Below are 18,555 nucleotides of genomic sequence, written 5' to 3'. Positions count from 1 at the left end.
ATCAGTATAGCAGTTTAAACTATTTTTGTCTTTCTTGCCACATAATAAAATTTTAGACTATTATTTATCTCTTATGCCTTTATCCAAGTCTCAGCCCTAAATAAAAGGCAGGGTGATTTTTACCCTCCTTCCCAAGCTGGAAGCCGTTTCCAAAGCGTAGTTTTGGCGATATCACTTTACATTTTTAGGCACATGCCTGTGTTGACAGGTCTCTTATTTTATGTCAGCTTTGCTACAAGGATCCTTATAAGAGCTATTGAGACAAATATTGCATATTTTTAATGTGTCCTGTTTATTTAAACTTAATTATTAGAAGAGGATGAGAGAGAAAGATTAATTACTTACCCTGTATTATCTTTTTCATCTTGCAGGTTTTAGTGGGTACAAAGTCTTTTTCTTTAATATTTTATTCAGATGATTTATACATGTCTTTTTCTGAGTTTTAATTGTTTTACTGGCAAGTAAGCTTATCTGAATTCTGATTAGAGACCTTCAGTTTTAGCAGATCATAAATACTCTTCTTGGTATTCTTCTTTCTAGAAGGTAGAAAATGAGAAGTCTGATGCCAGCGTATTATATTTTAGTGTTTCTTTTGCAGCTCAATATTAGTTCTCACTAGAATTCAGGAAATTTAGTATATTATATCTAATTGGGACCCATTTCTGTTCAGTCTAGTAGAGAAGTTGGTAAGCATAGTCAAGTCAATGAGTCTAAATTCTTCCTTTTCCTCAGTAAGATTTTCTTCTATCATTTCTTTAATTATCAATTTACATTAATTCCTGTTGTTCTTGGGAAATGTGAATCACTTATTAGTTCACCAAAATCTATCTTCTACATCTTTTACATTCTTTCATGAGTTTTTACCTCCATATTCTGGTCTTTGAGATATTTCTTACACATAATTTTCCATACCAATGATCGGACCTCAACTGAATACCCTACACATAAATGATCTATCATGCAGTTTACTTGACAAATCATATTTTTCATTGTAAGTTTATTTTATCTAAATTAGTTTTGGTGTAGTATTTTATTTCCCAATGTACGCTTGTCGGTGTATTTAACTATCACAGGTAGCAGCTAGCTATGTTTGATGGATAATGGCATTCTCTGCAGACTGTTCACGCTCTCTGAATGATGCCCAGTTTAGATTGGCTGAAACTCATGTGGCCCAGCACGTGAAGCTGAAGTTATCATTCTCAATCCACAGCAGTGCTACAGGGGCTGGGAAAATAGAATGATGTCGTCACTTATAGGCTGCTAATGACTAAAAGGCAGGTTGCTGGATTTGTAGAAACTCCCTAACAAGTCTCTATTCTACCTAAACTGCCCACCCCTTGGTTCTCGTAGAGCTTGGCTCTACTCTTCATGGCTTTGTGCCCAGAGAAACCAGGTATCCTCGGACAAGGCCATGTCACCACAGATTCTGTAGTTCTGAGAACCAGAAACTTCCCAGGGCACTCCACCCTCTGTCTCAAGGCTCCCATATGCCAGTGTTGGTGTTTTCCATGTAACTCCAAAGAAACCCAGAGCTCACTCACCTTCACTCACCCACCACAGGCATAAACTACCCTGAGGCTCAAGATCAGCAGGTAGAGTGGAGCTGGCAGTAGTGGGAGTGTGGAGATTGCATGTTTCCTATTAGTACTCAGAACTATATCAGAGGGTTTTGTTTAGTTTTGTTTTGTTTTTCAAAAAACTGAGTCATGCAATTTTTGTCAGCGTTAAACTATATGCAACTGGATCCCAGTACTATGTGTGTGCAGCTGGCTGAATCCATAGCTCTGGGTCCAAGGTAAGGCAGAGCATCATGGCAAAAGGCTGTGGCATTGGGAGGGTACCTTTGGAATTTACATACTGTCCTTGGGAAGCAGAGCTCGCTTGCTCTCTCTGTTTCTTGATCACTCTGTCCAGAGCAGTTTTCCTCTGCTGGGCTCTTCCACCATGATGTGCTCTTGGTGTGGGCCCAGTGCTACGGAGTCAGCCATCTATGCACTGAGACCTCTGAAACCATGAACCAAAATAAACTTTTCCTCCTCTGTGTTTTCTTGTCTGGTCATTTGGGCACAGTGATGAAAAAGATGACTAAAACAAGGGGAAGAGTTTATAGATTTAATGTAATTTTTTTTACTTATAAATATGGGGGAAAGTCAAAAAACAAGATTTTATTTATTTAATGGTAGGATAAAGGCTATTAGATTTCAGGAATATTCAAGGTATTTCTCTGAGCTGATGTTTGCCAGCCCTCCTAGTTTTCTTAGAAAGTAAGCCATTTGCCTTAGTGGAGACCCATATAATTTTCCCTTCTATTTTGGTTCTTATATTTTTAGGATTGCACTTTAAATTACTTAAGGGAAAATATTGTACCTGATTCATTTTTACATCATAATTTTGGCTCACTGCTTAGATGAATGTATGAAAACTAAGGAAAATTTGTAACTGGTTACAAGAAACCAAGAAAATAAGACAGTTTAGCATAAAAACATGAAACAAATGCAAAACAAAATAAAATATCTAATCTCCTGCACAAAATAGCAACACACACACACACACAGATACACAGAGAGACACACACACGTAGCCAGATTTAAATACTATTCTAACAAAATGAAGTTGTTTTGTTTATTTTATTTTGGATGATTTTTCTCTGCTCTATGTTAATATATAGATGCCTTAAATTAACTCATTTTCACTACAGTAGGATACAATAAAATACATTTTGTTAAAAAAAATAAAAATGAAAGAAATGTTAGCTCTTATATCAGCTGAAATTATGCTGCAACTAATAGACACGTTTGCATAGATCCAACTGAGGGGGTTGCTTATTCACACAGGCATCTGGTGCTGGTTTGGAAGCTCTTTAAAGCCATGGAGGAGGTGGGATTATTTTGTCTACTTGCTCTGACATAAGCTGTGTGTGTCTACCATGCACACGGTGGCCATATGAATCTTACAGAACACTTTAGCCATCACAGTTGCCACAGCCATGGAGAAAAGCAATGACGTCATTTTATTAAAACTCACTCTTCTTCAAGGAGGATATAAGTATAGCTGTTGAGCAAATCACTCTGCCAGTATTTTGATATGGAACATGGACAGAAGAATGGAGAAGACAACCAGCATTTCACACCACATCAACTCCAAAGAAAAGCTTGATTATCTTGAACAGTCTCTTGATTCACAATAGGATGTAGAAATTCAAAAAATTACACCTAGTATTGTTATCCACTCTGAGATATAGATCTTCAAAGCAAACACTCGATTGAAGGGTAGTTTATATCTTTTTCTAAGGACTGTTCTGGTTACATCATAAACTTGAACCACTTTTCCTGGAAAAAAAAAAAAAACAACAACAACAATACAAAATTCCTGCCTTTATAGATAGTGGGTTGATCTCTGATCACCTGTATTTATATAGCAGTAGTTCTTATTAAAGATATAATTTTAACATGTCACAGACTGACAGATTTTTCAGGTATAACATACATTATACTGTCACACAAGACTGACCTCATGAACACGTGACCTCTGCAGCAGTCTCCCTCAAAAGAGCCCCACCCTGATCCTACTGTTGCCATTTTAAAATTTCTTAGTAATTCTAATGAAAGCTCCAGGATTTCATTTTGCATTAGGAACCACACATTTTGTACCCAGTCCTGTTCACACATAATATAGTAAAAGAGTTCAGAAAATAATCAGAAACAGCAGTTTTGAAAGTGTAATATCCCAGAAATGAAAAATAATAGTCTACTACTGACTATAGATTAACTATATTTATGTCTCTACTGGTAACATTTACTAGATAGACACATGGAATAGCCCCAAACTTAGAAATCACATAACCTGGAGCTAATTAAATGCTGCATCTAATGAAGTGAAATTTATTGACAGCTCACTGAAATGAATTAAGAGAAGCAGTTACTGCAGTGTGTTAAAAGTAATAAAGGGTTGATTTTTTTCCCTAAGCTCTTAGAAGATTATTATAAAATTGCTCTAGGCTATTCAGTTAATGTGCTACACCCAATTACTATTCTTAAATCAGTGAGGATATGTCTATTTATTGAAAAGTAACTTACTTGTTATTGTTTCTAATTTTTATTCATACTTAAGAAATTGGACACTTATTAAATATTGAAATTGAGCAAAGCACATTGTAGATGTCAGGTTAATGACATGCAAAGACCAATTTGCATTGTGTTATCTCTGTTTTCAGGCACTTTCATTTCTAACATAATTTTAGCACAGGGAACATAAGTCTATACAACTTTCTTCATATTTAATTCTTGAAGCTGAAATTTTCCACAAAGACTTTTATGGGCAAATGAAGGCTCTTATTCACTTTATAGTGATGAAAATCCATTTGGAAACTCTTTCTCAAGGACATTGAAAATTATATCCAAGACCCAACTGTTCAAAAAAATTTTTTGAATTATTTATAGCTGTTTTCCATAATTGATTCATATTGTCATGCTGTATATTATGCAAAAGATGCTCCCTCTACCCTCTTTTATACTATAATTAAAGAAATTCCAAACACCAAAAAGTAAAACATACAGATGATAGAACATAGTGCTAAGGCATCAAAGCAATCGGTGCTACTTTAAGAAAACATAAAAAACTGAAATCATAATGTCAAGGTTGAGAAATCCAGGAAGATATTTAAATTATGCCAATTTTTTATTGATTAGTCCTATAAAAAGATCAACCTCTAGTTCTTTGCTTTACTTTATTATTTCAGGTTTTATTTGCTTTTGTTTTATTAATTTTAACCAGGAAGATCCTTTTTTAGAGTATTTCAATGCACAAGAAGAACTTTGTAACTTTAAAGTAATATCATGCTTTGACTTATTCTAAGAGTTCTCCCTAGAACACTGTCAGCCCGTAAAAGAAAATACAAAGTATGCTTTGACAAAGCCAGAAGCCCTTTGTTTACACTTCTAATGTAATATTACAGGCCAGCTCAAAGCACTAATGTATTAGCTTGATTGTGGTGATCATTTCAAGGAAGCATATGTGTATCAAGATAGCAAGTTACACACCTAAAATACATACAAATTTTACTTGCTAATTGTACTTCAATAATGCTGGGGGGCAGTGAAGTATAGAGAAAAAAATCCATCATTTGTTCAATTATTTCGCTAATTCACAAAATTCTCTGTGTTGCTCTATTAGTGAAGATAAATGCTTTAAAATCTGGCAAAAGAATTCTACTTTCATCCTGTACTAAATGGACACAGGCTATTGTAAAACAAAGTGAATTCTGAAACACAAGCAAAATTCGTCCTAAAGAAATTCTGCTATCCACGAAATTCTTAAGAATACTATTTCTTACATAGAAGCTATCTTATATCATGTCAGAATGCAGTCCTTCCTAAATAAATGGTACTCTATGTGAAATAATATATTTAAGTGGGAAAACTAACTTTTCACAATACCATAGTAAAGAATTGGCAAGTGTCTTTTTAAAATCCCCAGGTAAAGGGGTCTTACTTATGTCCAGTTCCATTATTTACTGAACTGAGAAAGATAGGTTAGATACTTAAAATAAATACACACAAATGCTCATGTATTTTTTTTGAAATTAGAAATTTATCTAATCTATAATTGTTAGTTTCCATATTTTTTTTTGTGAGAAGATGTGCTTGAAAAGCTATGGGGTCAAGAGCATGAAGTTTGATGGAAACCCAGAGGAAAACTACTGTCTGTGTCCTACCATCAATGGGAAGGTATTGAAGCTTATTCCTAGGAGATGCTCCAGGAGCTCATCCTTCACCCTTATTCCCATTACTTGAAATAATCATCTACGGCCAACCCATGCAATGACACCAAAATATGACTTCTATGTAATTGGCTAAACGCTATCTTATTAGATATATGACAAATGTAATCTTAGATTATGATGTTCCTTCTTGAACTTACTAACAGATATGAAGATCATAAGTAAATCCGAAAAAGCAGATGGAAAATGTATAGGAAAAAAAGGAAGGAAGGGAGGAAAGGAAGAAGAAAAACTCTGCTGTTTTATTTACAAATGTGAAAATTCTAATTTTTTTTTTTCTGTTAGAGAGTCTGATTGTGTTAGAGTCTATAAACAAGTCAAAATAACACCTGGCATTTTGCCAGGGGAATGTTAGAGTTCGTAAACAAGTCTGGATGGTGCCTAGCAAAATGCCAGAGGGAGTGATTTGAGAAGTAACAAAAACAAGCCATTAAGTGTGGAAATTCTTTATTGGTTGACTGATATATCTAGTTTATGCTAATTAGATAAGCTGTGTGGAATGTATAAATACTGCTCCTGTCCTGCAATAAACGGCTCCTACTCCTGCTGTATCAACGTACACAAGTTATTCGTCCCCCCCAGGTTATTTTGCTGCAGCCGGACTGCGGCAGATTGTTCTGTATAAAATGGTGTGTGTGTGTGTGTATGTGTGTGTGTGTGTGTGAAATGTCCCATTTTTCTTTCTCTGACCAATGTGAACAAGGAAAAATTATTGTTAATCATAATAGATGGAATGTCCACATGACCAGAATACTGGAGGGAGAAGAACTATATGGTGGGGGTATAGGAAGCATCTTCAGTGAAATGATGGTGGGAAATTTCCCAAATCTTGAGAAAGACATGGACATCCAAGTACAGGATGCATTTAGAATCTCCAAGAGACAGGACCGGAAGAGAGCCTCTCCATGATATATTATAATTAAATTGTCAAAAGCATAGAACAAGAAAGAATATGAAATGTTTCATGAGAGAAGTACCAATTTACATTTAAAGGTAAACTCGTTAGACTAACAGCGGATTGTTCACAAAAAATGCTAAGGTCCGGGAGGGCAAAGAATGGTTTATTTTAAATCATAAACGAATATACTGTCTGCCAAAATTATTATTATTATACCCAGCAAGGATATCTTTTAGAATTGAAGAGAAACATAAACTTAAGGAATTCATAACCACTACACCAACATTATAGATGTTTAAGTCAATTCTACCCTCAGACGAAACAGAAAGACAAACACAATTATGAAAGCATGTGAAATAACAAATTTCACTAGAAGAGTAGACATGCTAATGAGAAATAGGAGAATCAGACATCAATGCAGTAAACCATCAAACTTCTAAGATGAATAAGAAAGGAAGAAACAGACAGGGAATAGTAAAATAAAAACAGAAGAAAAATCAATAAAGCAACAGGAATAAGCTTGTATCTTTCCATAACAACTCTGAACATAGTCTTAATTCTACAATCAAAAAACACAGGCTGACTAAATAAATTAAAAAACAAGACTCAACAATATGCTGTATACAAGAAACTCACCTCAGCTGCAAAGATATACCGAGACTGAAAGTGAAAGGATAGAAAAAGAAATATTCCAAGCATGTGAGCCTGAAAGCAAGCAAGAACAGTTATATATCCAACAAAATAGACTTTAAGACAAAACCAGTTGTAAGAGACAAGGATCGAAGGACCAATACATTAAGAAGATATAATGCTTATAATATATATGCACTGAATGTCAGAGTACTCAATTTAAAAACAACAAAAGTACTACTAGACATAGGGTGAGATAGACCCTAATACAATAATAATGATAAATAGCCTATCTCACCAATAGATCAAATGGACTTCACAGACGTTTTACAGAACAATCTATCCAATAGCTATTGAATACATTCTTTTCATAAGTATATGAAACTTTTCCCCAAATGTACCATATATTAGTCCACAAGGCAAGTCTTAACAATCAAAAAAAATTTTAAATGATTTCTGACATCTTATCTGCTCAAAACAGAATGAAGCAAAAAATGAAGAGTAAAAGAAACTGCAGAAATAACACAAACACATAGAGAATCAACAACACATTTTGAAGAAACAGTGGGTGGTAGAGAAAATCTGGGAAGAAATTTAACCATTATTTTTAATCAAGGAACAATGTAAATACAAGATACCAATACAACTGGGACACAGCAGAATATTGAGGAAATTTCATAGCAATGAGCATCTCCCTCAAAAAATAGAGACATCTCAAATAACAATACATCTCAAAGTCTTAGGAAAACAAATAGAAGCCAAATGCAAAGTTAATAGAAAAAAAGAAAGAAAGAATAAAGATCAGAGCAGAAATAAACAAAATGGATACTAAAAGCAATGTGAAGGATTAATGAAACTAAAACCTTTTCAAAGGTTCTTTGAAAAGATAAACAAAATTAACAAAACTTAAACTACACCAATCAAAAGAAAGAGAGAAAATACACAAATAAATAAAATTAGAGATGACAAAGGTGATATTACACAGATAGCACTAAAATCCAAATGATCATTAGGAAATATTTTGAAAAACATCTATTAAAAATTGGAAAATTCAGACTAAATGGACTAATTTCTTGAAAAAACATAACCTATTAAAATTAAGATAAAAAAGAGAATTAAAAAACATAAATAGATCAGTGACAACAAATAATGTTAATAGCAAAGAAAATTCTAGGACCAGATAGGCTATTTGCTGAATTTTACTAACTTTTAAAGAAGAATTAACACCAGTGCTTCTCAAACTATTCCATGAAACAGAAAGGAGAGAAACCCTTCCAAATTCTAAGAAGCCACTTTTACCCTGCTACCAAATACTGACAAGAAGACAACAAAACAAAAGGAAGTTATAGACCAATATCCCTGATGAACATAGATGCAAAAATCATTAGAAAAGTACATGCAAACAAAATTCAACAGCACATTAAAAGGTCATACACCATAACCAAGATGGTTCCATTCCATGCATGCAAAGATGGTTCAACATATGCAAAATCAATAAGCATAATAAAAGTGCATTAGTAGAATCAAAAATAAAAACAACAGAATTATATCAACAGATGCAGAATAGTCTTTGACAAAATTGAACATCCTTCCAGGTACAGTGGCACACATGCAAGAGGATGGCAAATTCCAGGGCAATGTGGGCAACTTAGCCAGACCCCATCTGCATTCCCCCCCAATTGGCTGCGGATGTAGCTCAGTGTTAGAGCAGTTACCTAGCATGCATGAGGCCCCAGGTTCAATCTCCAGCACCACAAAAATAGCAAAGGAAAACAACAACAACAACACTATTTCTTCTGATAAAATCCCTCAATAAATCAGTCATAGAAAAACCAAACACCAAGATAGTAAAGGATTTATATGACAAACCCATTGCTAATATTGTACTGAAGGTGGGAGAGGGAAACTGAAAGCATTTCCTCTAACTTTAGAAACAGGACAAGAATGTCCACTTTTACCACTCATATTTAATACAGTAGTAGAAATTCTACCCATAAAAATGAGGCAAGAGAAAGAAATAAAAGGCATAAGAATATGAAATAAGGAAGTCAAATTATTGCTGTTTGCAGATGATGTGATTCTATACATAGACAATCCTAAACATGCAACCAAAAGACTTTTACAACAAATTCACTAATGCAGTAGAATATAAATCAATATATGAAAATCAGCAGATTCTATATACAACAATAATGAACTGTACTTCTGACAAAGAAATCAGAAAAGCAATCCCACTCACAACAGCCACACACTCAGACACAAAAAAATAAGATACCTAGGAGAAATCTACCTTAGGATGTGAAAAAATGCTACAATAAACATTAGAAAACACTGAAGAAATAAATTGAGGAAAATTTAAGAAGGTGAAAAGACCTTCCACGTACATGGATTGGGAGAATTAATATTGTTAAAATGTCCATCCTACACAAATAAATCTACAGATTCAATGCAATCACCATCAAAACACCAATGACATGCTTCACAAGAATAGAAAAATTATAAAATTCATTTGTAAATATGAAAGACCCTGAATTGTGAAATTCACCTTATGCAAAAGGAGCAATCCTGGAGGCATCATATACCTGATTTCAAAGCATACTACAGAGCTATAGTAGCAAGACCAGTATGTACTGACATAAAAAGAGAGACATGTATCTGTTTTTTTATTTTATCAATAGAACAGAAGACAAGATCTAGAAATAAATTCACACATTTTCAGTAAACTGATTCTTGACAAAGATTAAAAAAATACTTTGGAGAAAGGAAAGTCTCTTCAATAAATGGTGCTGGGGAAAATTGGATATCCAAATGCAGAAGATTGAAACTTAATCCATGTCTCTCACCTTGTACAAAAATAAACTCAAAATGGATTAAAGACCCTAATATAAGACCTGAAACTTTAAAATTCTAGAAGAAAACACTTCAAGATAGTGGCACAAGCAATGGTCTCCCAAAGCAAGAATTGACAAATGGGATTACATCAAAGTAAAAAGCTTGTGCCCAGCAAAGGAAACAATAAAAACAGAGTGAACCCACAGAATGGAAGAAAATCTTTGACGAATCTTTATGTAAAAGATGATTTATGTATAAAATATAAAAGGAACTCAAAAAATTCACAACAAAAATCAAACAATCCAATGATCTCAATAAACAATTCCCAAAAGAGGAAGTACAAATGTCCAAAACATATATGAAAAAACTCTAAGATTCTATTTTATCCCAGTTAAAATAACTATTATTTTTTTGTTTTTTAAAAAAGTAAGAAATGTTGACCAGGTTGTAGAGAGAAAAGGAAGCCTTACATGCTGTTGGTAATGTGAACTAGTGTAGCCACTGGAGAAAACAGTGTGGGGGTTCTTTAACAAAACCACAAAGAGAACTGCTGTATAGGCCAGGTGTACCTTCCCGGATATTTCTCAAAAGGAAATGAAGTCCATATGCAAAAGAGACCTGCATGCCCACATTCATCATGGCACCATGCACATTAGCTAAGTAGGGAATCAGCCCGGGTGTCCATCACCAGGTGAATGGAAAAAGAAAAGACAGTATATATCCACAACTGGGTACCCTTCTGCTGTAAAGAGGAATGGAATCCTGCTGTTTGCAAGAAAGAAAAGACATCATGTTAAGTAAAGTGAGCCAGACCCAGAACAACAAATATTTAATGTTCTCTCATATGCAGAAACAAATAGAAAAAGATGAACCAAAAACTGAAGGGCGGAAAAGGGAAGGACAGGGGACAGAAGGAGAAGAGGGGAGGATATAATCAAAGAATGATATATTTATGTACGGAAATGTCACAGTGAAGCTCATTAATTTGTATAATTAATATTTATTAATAATAATAATTTAAAATTTTTAATAAAAAAGAAAAAGAAATATCATGATGCTCCTTTTTGAACATACTAACAGATGTGAAGGCCACATATGTAATCTGAAAAAGCAGACTGAAAAACATATAAAGTTGAAAAGAAGGAAGGGAGGGAGGGCGAAGGGGAGAACATGCAAGAAAAAGAAAAAATTGGTGTGTTTCATTTGGAAATGTGATTTTTTTCCCTGTTGTAAAGACTGATTATCTTACTTTAAAAAAATTTTTTTTGTAGAAATATCCTACATTTTTCTGTTGTTAACCAATGAAAACAAAACAGAATTATGTTAGCCTAAAGCCATCACAAAGCACAGCCCACAGCCCACTAGCTTAAAAAGAAATCAGGCATTCAGAACGGCAGAAACACCCACTCCTTGTCATCTTCAGTACGCACACCGTACCCACCATGTCCACAGCCATACTGCACAAAAGCCCCTCATGGTGGATCTAGGAAGCATTTGTGCACTTTATTTTCCCCCAATTCACTGAAAACATTACAATAGAAAGACACTTTGGAGGCAAACTCTCTCTGCCTTTCACACAGAGTGGTGAATCCTTCCTCTGGCTTCAAACAAACGGTCATGGTGACAGCAGCTCTGTTCCTGGCTGGACACTTCTTGGAGCCAGACGTTCCCTCTCTTAACAATTAACTATTACACCTACTTTGGTAACTGCAGCGGCACAGAATTGCTTTTCAACTGTGGCATTGACCACTCTATTCTGTGTTCCATTGCTACACCTTGCCCCTGTCCACACACCCAGTTCTTTTAGTTACCCCCCAAAAGCCTCGTGTGACTGGGTCCCTACTAAACTCTGTTGAGCCCAGTGGTCCACTTTCTCTTGCATATGCTTTTCACAGGCTCCAGCAACACTCACCTTTTTGTTCCTTATACCCAGAACATTTCTTCCTGGTGATCATGGATGCTGTTCCCAATGCCATGAGCCCCTAGAGATTCACAGGTCTGATCCTTTGGATCTTTCAAATCAACCTAGAAATGTTAGCTCCTTTTCTTCATGATACTTATCAGCATTTGAAATAATATTTACTTAGTGATAAATTATTTTTTCTATTTACCTCATACTAGAATGGAAACTCCATAATTAGGGGGACTTTGACTATCTTAATTCCAGAATCCTTCAGTAATAAATAGAGCCACTCCTGGCACATAATTTGTATATAATAAATATTCATTTGTGAATGAATAAAGAAGTATGTGTATACATACATACATCATATAATACATATAATAAGAATTAATTTATGAATGATGAATATGTGTATGGGTATATCAGTACACACACACAGACACACACACGTACATAGCATGTATCACCCAGAGTATTCTTTGCAAATATGACCATAAACTCAAACCCCATAAATCACCTTTCTGGGGATCACTGCAGATACTTGAACGGGTCACACTCTGACCATGTAATTTAGATGTACTACCATGACTGTCTCCCACTGGAGTGGTGCAGTTGCATAAACTCTGTCTCATTTTCCCCAGAATTAAAAGTGCAAAGTGCCTGTTCCTCCTCTTCTCGCCTGAATTTACTCACCAAACATCCCGACCTGCCTCCAGCTCCTTGTGGCACCATGTTTCCTCTGATCTGCTGAGTCTTTCACCCAGAATAATTCATGCCTCCCTGGCATATATAATCCATTTCATTCCTTGGACTTCCACACACTGTCTCTTTGGATTCCAGAATCTGATTAAGCTCCTTCCTATAGATCCACCTGTTTTCTCTACTTACTTCCACTTACATTAATCACCTAATTGTGATTTTCAACTGTCTTTTAATATCTGTGTTTATCATATTTCTCACTGTGTCTACAGAAATAGGCAGGGAGTCAGATGAATTTACCCATGAATGAATAGTCATGATTTACTTTCCAAATTCCATACCATTGTGGCCATTCTCTGTGTTCTTTATTTCCCCACTGCCCAATGTTGGAATGTGGGACTCACATTTGATCTGTATTTCTCACAGAATTTCACCTTGTGCTGGCCAATGCAAAGTGCAGCTAGACAGTATTCTTATGTTAATGTAATTTGTGGTATATTTCAGTATATTGCTACTTTTCATTTTAAAAGTCTAAAAATATTACTCTGCTAAATCTGTGTTGGCCAAAGTCATGTTGAATAAGTTTGTCTTGCCTCTAATTTGATTGATGCCTTCTATTTCTAATTCACCAAACCCTCAGCAAATATACTTATTTTCCTTGAAAATAAGGTTTCAAATAAAAATCATTTGCTCAGACATGATAGGCAAAATATATCTACATCCAAGGCCACATTCTCAATATCCCTAACCTGGGTCCATTTCTGATCTGGTTTCATTCCTAGTCAAGAAAACTAATTTCCATGTGGCAATACAATAAGGTTTACTCCTGTGACTTGAATAAGATTTATCAATATTTGAACTGATGGCCTCAGAGGATATCAACAGCTCAAGCCCATGGGAACAGAGACCTGGAACTCACTCCTCTTCTAAGGAAGTCACCCTGCCATTCATCCCATCTTTGGGGCCATTCACCCAAGGAAATATATCCTGCTTCTTGCCATCAAATCTTTTAAAAAGCCACACACTCCCAGGAACTTGCTGTGCCCATAAAGGAATTTCTCTCATGGTCACACCCTTTAATTTTTAACAGCAGTGTCACAACCATGGAAACACTGGTTCCAGCCCTACTGTGTTCACTCAAAGTGACATTTATTTAAGTTGACCTATTATTCAAGCAAATGGCTCTCTCTAGATCTTTAAAGTTAGGTGGATTCATGCTGCTACTGTCATCTGATTACAAGCTAAGACAAAATTTTAATTTATTTTAAATGGCAACAAACTCAAAAAGCAAATCAGTGTCACAGTGATAGGATCAAGTGCCTTTCAAACAGAAGTGAGAAGGCACGAATGATTTTCTTTGAGTATTATCTCCTAGGTATAAAATTAAGAACTAGATATTAAATCACAGAGACGAGCTGATCTTCTTAAGAGGCTCAGTGAAGAGAGAAAAATGAATGACACACGAGGTATTAGACCTCAGGAACCTGAGCAGAGAGTGAGGCAGGCTGAGCCGGTGAGATAAAGTGCCCTGAGAAGTCCGATGGAGAGAAGGTAACAGGGAGCTGCGGAAAGAGCCTGCTCAGGCAGGCAGCAGCAGTCGACGGATCCAGTGCGATAAAGAGCTTCTAAAGGTAACATGTCCGTCAGGTGGCAGGTGGCGGATGTCACTGCAAACGCATCCAGGGCAGAATCACAGCCTAAGGTAGAGAGGGTACCAGATAGAAATAAATAATTGCAGAGTACAGAAAAGTCAAGAAAGGGCTCTGCTGGTTCCCATTTTATTTGAAAACAACAGCACTAACAAGACAATGATAAATATTCTAGGACAAACATAAAGGGCATTATTGAAATGGTAGATATCAGTCAGGGGAATTGGAAATGAGCTTTCTTTAATTAGGAACCGGAGTGGAATAACAAATGTTAAAGCGACATTTGGAGATACTAAAGATGAGACAATATGTTTTCATATGTTACTGTTTGCCGATGGACCTGGTGATGCATGGCTGCAGAGGAACTTAAAGAGTGAATAATAGTTGGCCATCTGGTTGCAAACTGACAGCTTTTGAAGATGGGAGTTCACAGGGAGCAAGGAGAAAAGAAAATAGAGGTTTACCAACTGCATCAAAGTTATCTAGGAGTAAAGGGGTTGCCTACTAATGAAGATAATTACCTCTTTTTGATAAGAGATGAAGGCACAAAGCTACAGCTGGATAATAAAAAATTCTTCTAGAGCAGAGTGGCATAAAATTATATTCAATTCAGGTCCCATGCATTATTAACTCCCTCAAAATTAAAGCATCTCTTTAGTCTCCGGCGAGGCAGAGGCAGGCAAAAGAAAGATCACAGGCTTTGAAGTCAGATAAACATGGATACAAAATACAGTTTCGCCTTCAACGTGCAACATTTGGAGTAAATCTTTTAACCAGTCCTCATTTTGAAAATGAAGAGATAGCTCCATATCTCACAGAGCTTGAGATGGTTGATAGAACAGCATGTCAGATGGCCGCCCGAGTGACTCGCATTCATTATTCACTTAACAAATAGCTGTTGAGGCACGTGAGAGTTAGGTAGACATTGAATTTATGAAAGAGATGATCACTAATCAGACAATTACCAAACTAATTGTAAAAAAAAAAAAAATCATGGTAGGTGCTGCAAAGGGAAAGTGCATATATGATGGGTAGCTTTTATGATTATCTTATGGACCCTGGGGGGTGGGGGTGTGAGAGACAGTTGAAATGATGTTAGAAAGACAGGCTGGCTTTCACTGGGAGGAAGGAAGTGAAACAGGAACAAAGGAGAGCATTGCAGGAGAGGAGGCTGGAGAGGCAGTGGGCTGCGATGACAGTGGAGGCAAGTCTTGCAGCATGTGTGTGGACTGGTCACCAGGAGAGGTCACCTTCCCCTTGCATGCAGTGATCTTGGTCTCACTGATAAAAATGTACCCAAGCAACACTGTCTCTGTGTTCCCCAGGGCATTTTATCTGTGTAATAAATGAGAGCCTCAAAAGATTGCAAGGTTCCCCTTGAGCATACAGCATGTGTAGTAACCACTCTCTCCAACTGTGACAGGATAAAACATTAAAAATGGGAGCGGCCTCTGGCAGTGGGCAGGACTCAGGCTGCCCGTCTTGACCTGCAGGTGCAGCATGACACAGGCACCCATTTAGGGAAGAGCTCTTTCTCTGAAGGGGCCACTTCTCTACATTCACACACTCCATGCCCCACAGGGTCCCTCAGGTTAAGATCTCCATCCCTTGCTTCTGGCTTCTCACTTGAGGGAAAGTGCAGAAAATCTTAAAAACCTCTGGATGAGTTAATTATCTTAACTTATCCTATATGTCAGGAGACCCTAGTTTATATAGGCTCACAAGAGTTACATAAAATGTGTCAGGACAGCACAGGCTCATTCTTGGCTTGTTTTTCATAGCTTTCTTTCTTTCTTTCTTTCTTTCTTCTGGTATAAGACTACAGCTATTTATTTATTTTCTTTTTTATATTTCATTTATTTATTTTTATTTATATATAACAGCAGAATGCATTACAATTCTTATTACACATATACAACACAATTTTCCATATCCCTGGTTGTATACAAAGTACATTCAGACCAATTCATGTCTTCATACACGACACGTACTGTGGATAGTAATGATCATCAGGTTCCACCATCATTTCTAACCCCATGTCCCTTCCCTTCCCCTCCAACCCCTGTTTTTCATGGCTTTCACTGGTCAGCAGGGACCTCTGACCCACATTATCCTCATGGGGGCAGGGACCGGTTGAGGGAGTGATCACCATGTGGCCATAAGGGCAGGTCACAACCATGCACACCTCATAGGCTAAAGCAAGTCACAAGGCCACTTTTATTTCAAAGGAGCAGCAGATAAGTATAGCCCTACCATGGTTCTAGAACAAGGGAAACTGAAACACTGGAAAATGAACATCTATACCACAAGCCCCATTCTAAATCAGGGAGTCGGAGGACTCAAAGGGCATCTCTCGCACCTGCTTTGAGAGCTTTGGCTTCCTTCAGTACTGTACAGTGCTCTCTTGACCATCTCATTAATTTCAAGGCACTTATTCTAACAAACTTCCAGCTACTGCTGTTGGTTTCCAAGTGTCCTTCTCTAACATACAGGTATGGCCACCTTCTCTTGCATTATAACCCTCCCTATGCTAAAGTCTCCTAGAATGGACAGATAGTAATCAACTCACCTTAATAATGAAAATATGCAATACAATGTTGTAGAGAAATATTTAAAAGGTCTTTTCATAAGTATGTTCTCATTTAGTATCATAGTCAGTTTGGAGCTCAGTAGTATTCTCATTTTATATGGAAAGGAACTGGAATTCAGATTAGTATAGTGACCAGCCAGGGTCATGTGCTGATAAGTGACAGAGAATAGATTTGAGTGTCTGTCTGATTACCAAATATATCTTTCCACAGTGCTACATATTCTCCAATCCAACCTCCGTTTTTCATGACTAAACTTTGTATATACGTAAACTATTGTGTATACATAAACTAAACTTTGTGTATACGTAAGCTATAGATCACACTAACAGAAAGCAAACAAAAACTTAGGGGCTAATAAGATCGGTGCACTCTAGAGATTGGTTCACATTCATTATCTGCATATGAGCACTTAGAGTCCCCGTGTGTTAACCTCATCAGACATGGAAGATAATAGCTGACCCCACCCAAATACCCAGTATGGGATGTATTGACATAAAATAATGGAGTCACGTCTCCAAAGTAGTAAAAGGATTAAAATACATTCAGAGATAACAGAAGTAAAATACCCTTTCAAAATGTAAATTACTTCTTCCATAGCAACAATGATAGTGTACTAATTCTAGGAGTCAAATAAATTATTCAAGAACACTGGCATTTTAGTTTGTCTCTTGGCTCCATAGGGAAATAGTGATTAGGTCTAGCCCAGTCAAGCCTATGATAACAGCTAGGACAAAAGCAAAGGTACCAGCTCCAGAACTTCGCCATGATGTTTCATATTTTAGTGAAAAGTATCCTTGGAGGGACCTTAGAATCAATCAGTCCAAGGTTCTCATTTTACATTCAAAGGACGTGAGACCAAGAGAGGTTAAGTGCTTTCCTTGAGGTCATGTAGTTAGTGGCAGTTCTTAAAGGCAGAAGGCAGATCCCAGCCGGGTAAAAGGCTGGGAAGAAAGCTGCCAGTTATTAAGCATGTTCTTTGATGCTTTATGCTCATTGGCTCACCTCATGCTCAGATGAACCCAGTGGAAAACATATCATTCTTCCTTGCATTCTAAATAGGTCAGGAAGGTAAAATGACTCGCCTCCAGCCACACAGTAAGAGACAGAGCTGGACCCAGAGTCTCTTTCACCCCCAAAGCTGGGTATTTTCTCCTTCATCAAAATGCCTTTTGTGTCTGTGCCCTGCTGGCTACGGTGGGGGTGCTAGTCTGGCAGGGTTTGGCTGAGCTGCTATTTAAAGAGATTATTTGTTTGAGATGATTTTTGACTAAAGTTTCTTCTAATGCTGTCGTTCTGAGATGTCTGGCTAATGTGTCTGTACCTTCTTGAAGCACTGTCTTGTTTGAGAGGCTGGTTATATAATTGAAATAATTCAGGGATCATTAAGATGATATAAATTGTCTTCCTGAATTATTGTTGCAGGCCTTTCAAATGTCATGGACATGCAGGAGCCTTCTCCACAGAAGCTCCCCGAAGACTGAAGCGCTCTTGTCTTCCAGATTTGCAGTGGCTTTTATTTCCCAGAAAAAGAGTTCTGTTGTGCCTCTGGTCAGTGGATAATTAAGTCTCCTAGA

This window comes from Marmota marmota, unplaced genomic scaffold, assembly GCF_001458135.2.
Source record: "Marmota marmota marmota unplaced genomic scaffold, marMar, whole genome shotgun sequence".
NCBI classification, from domain to species: domain Eukaryota; kingdom Metazoa; phylum Chordata; class Mammalia; order Rodentia; family Sciuridae; genus Marmota; species Marmota marmota.
This window is presented reverse-complemented; position numbering follows the sequence as displayed.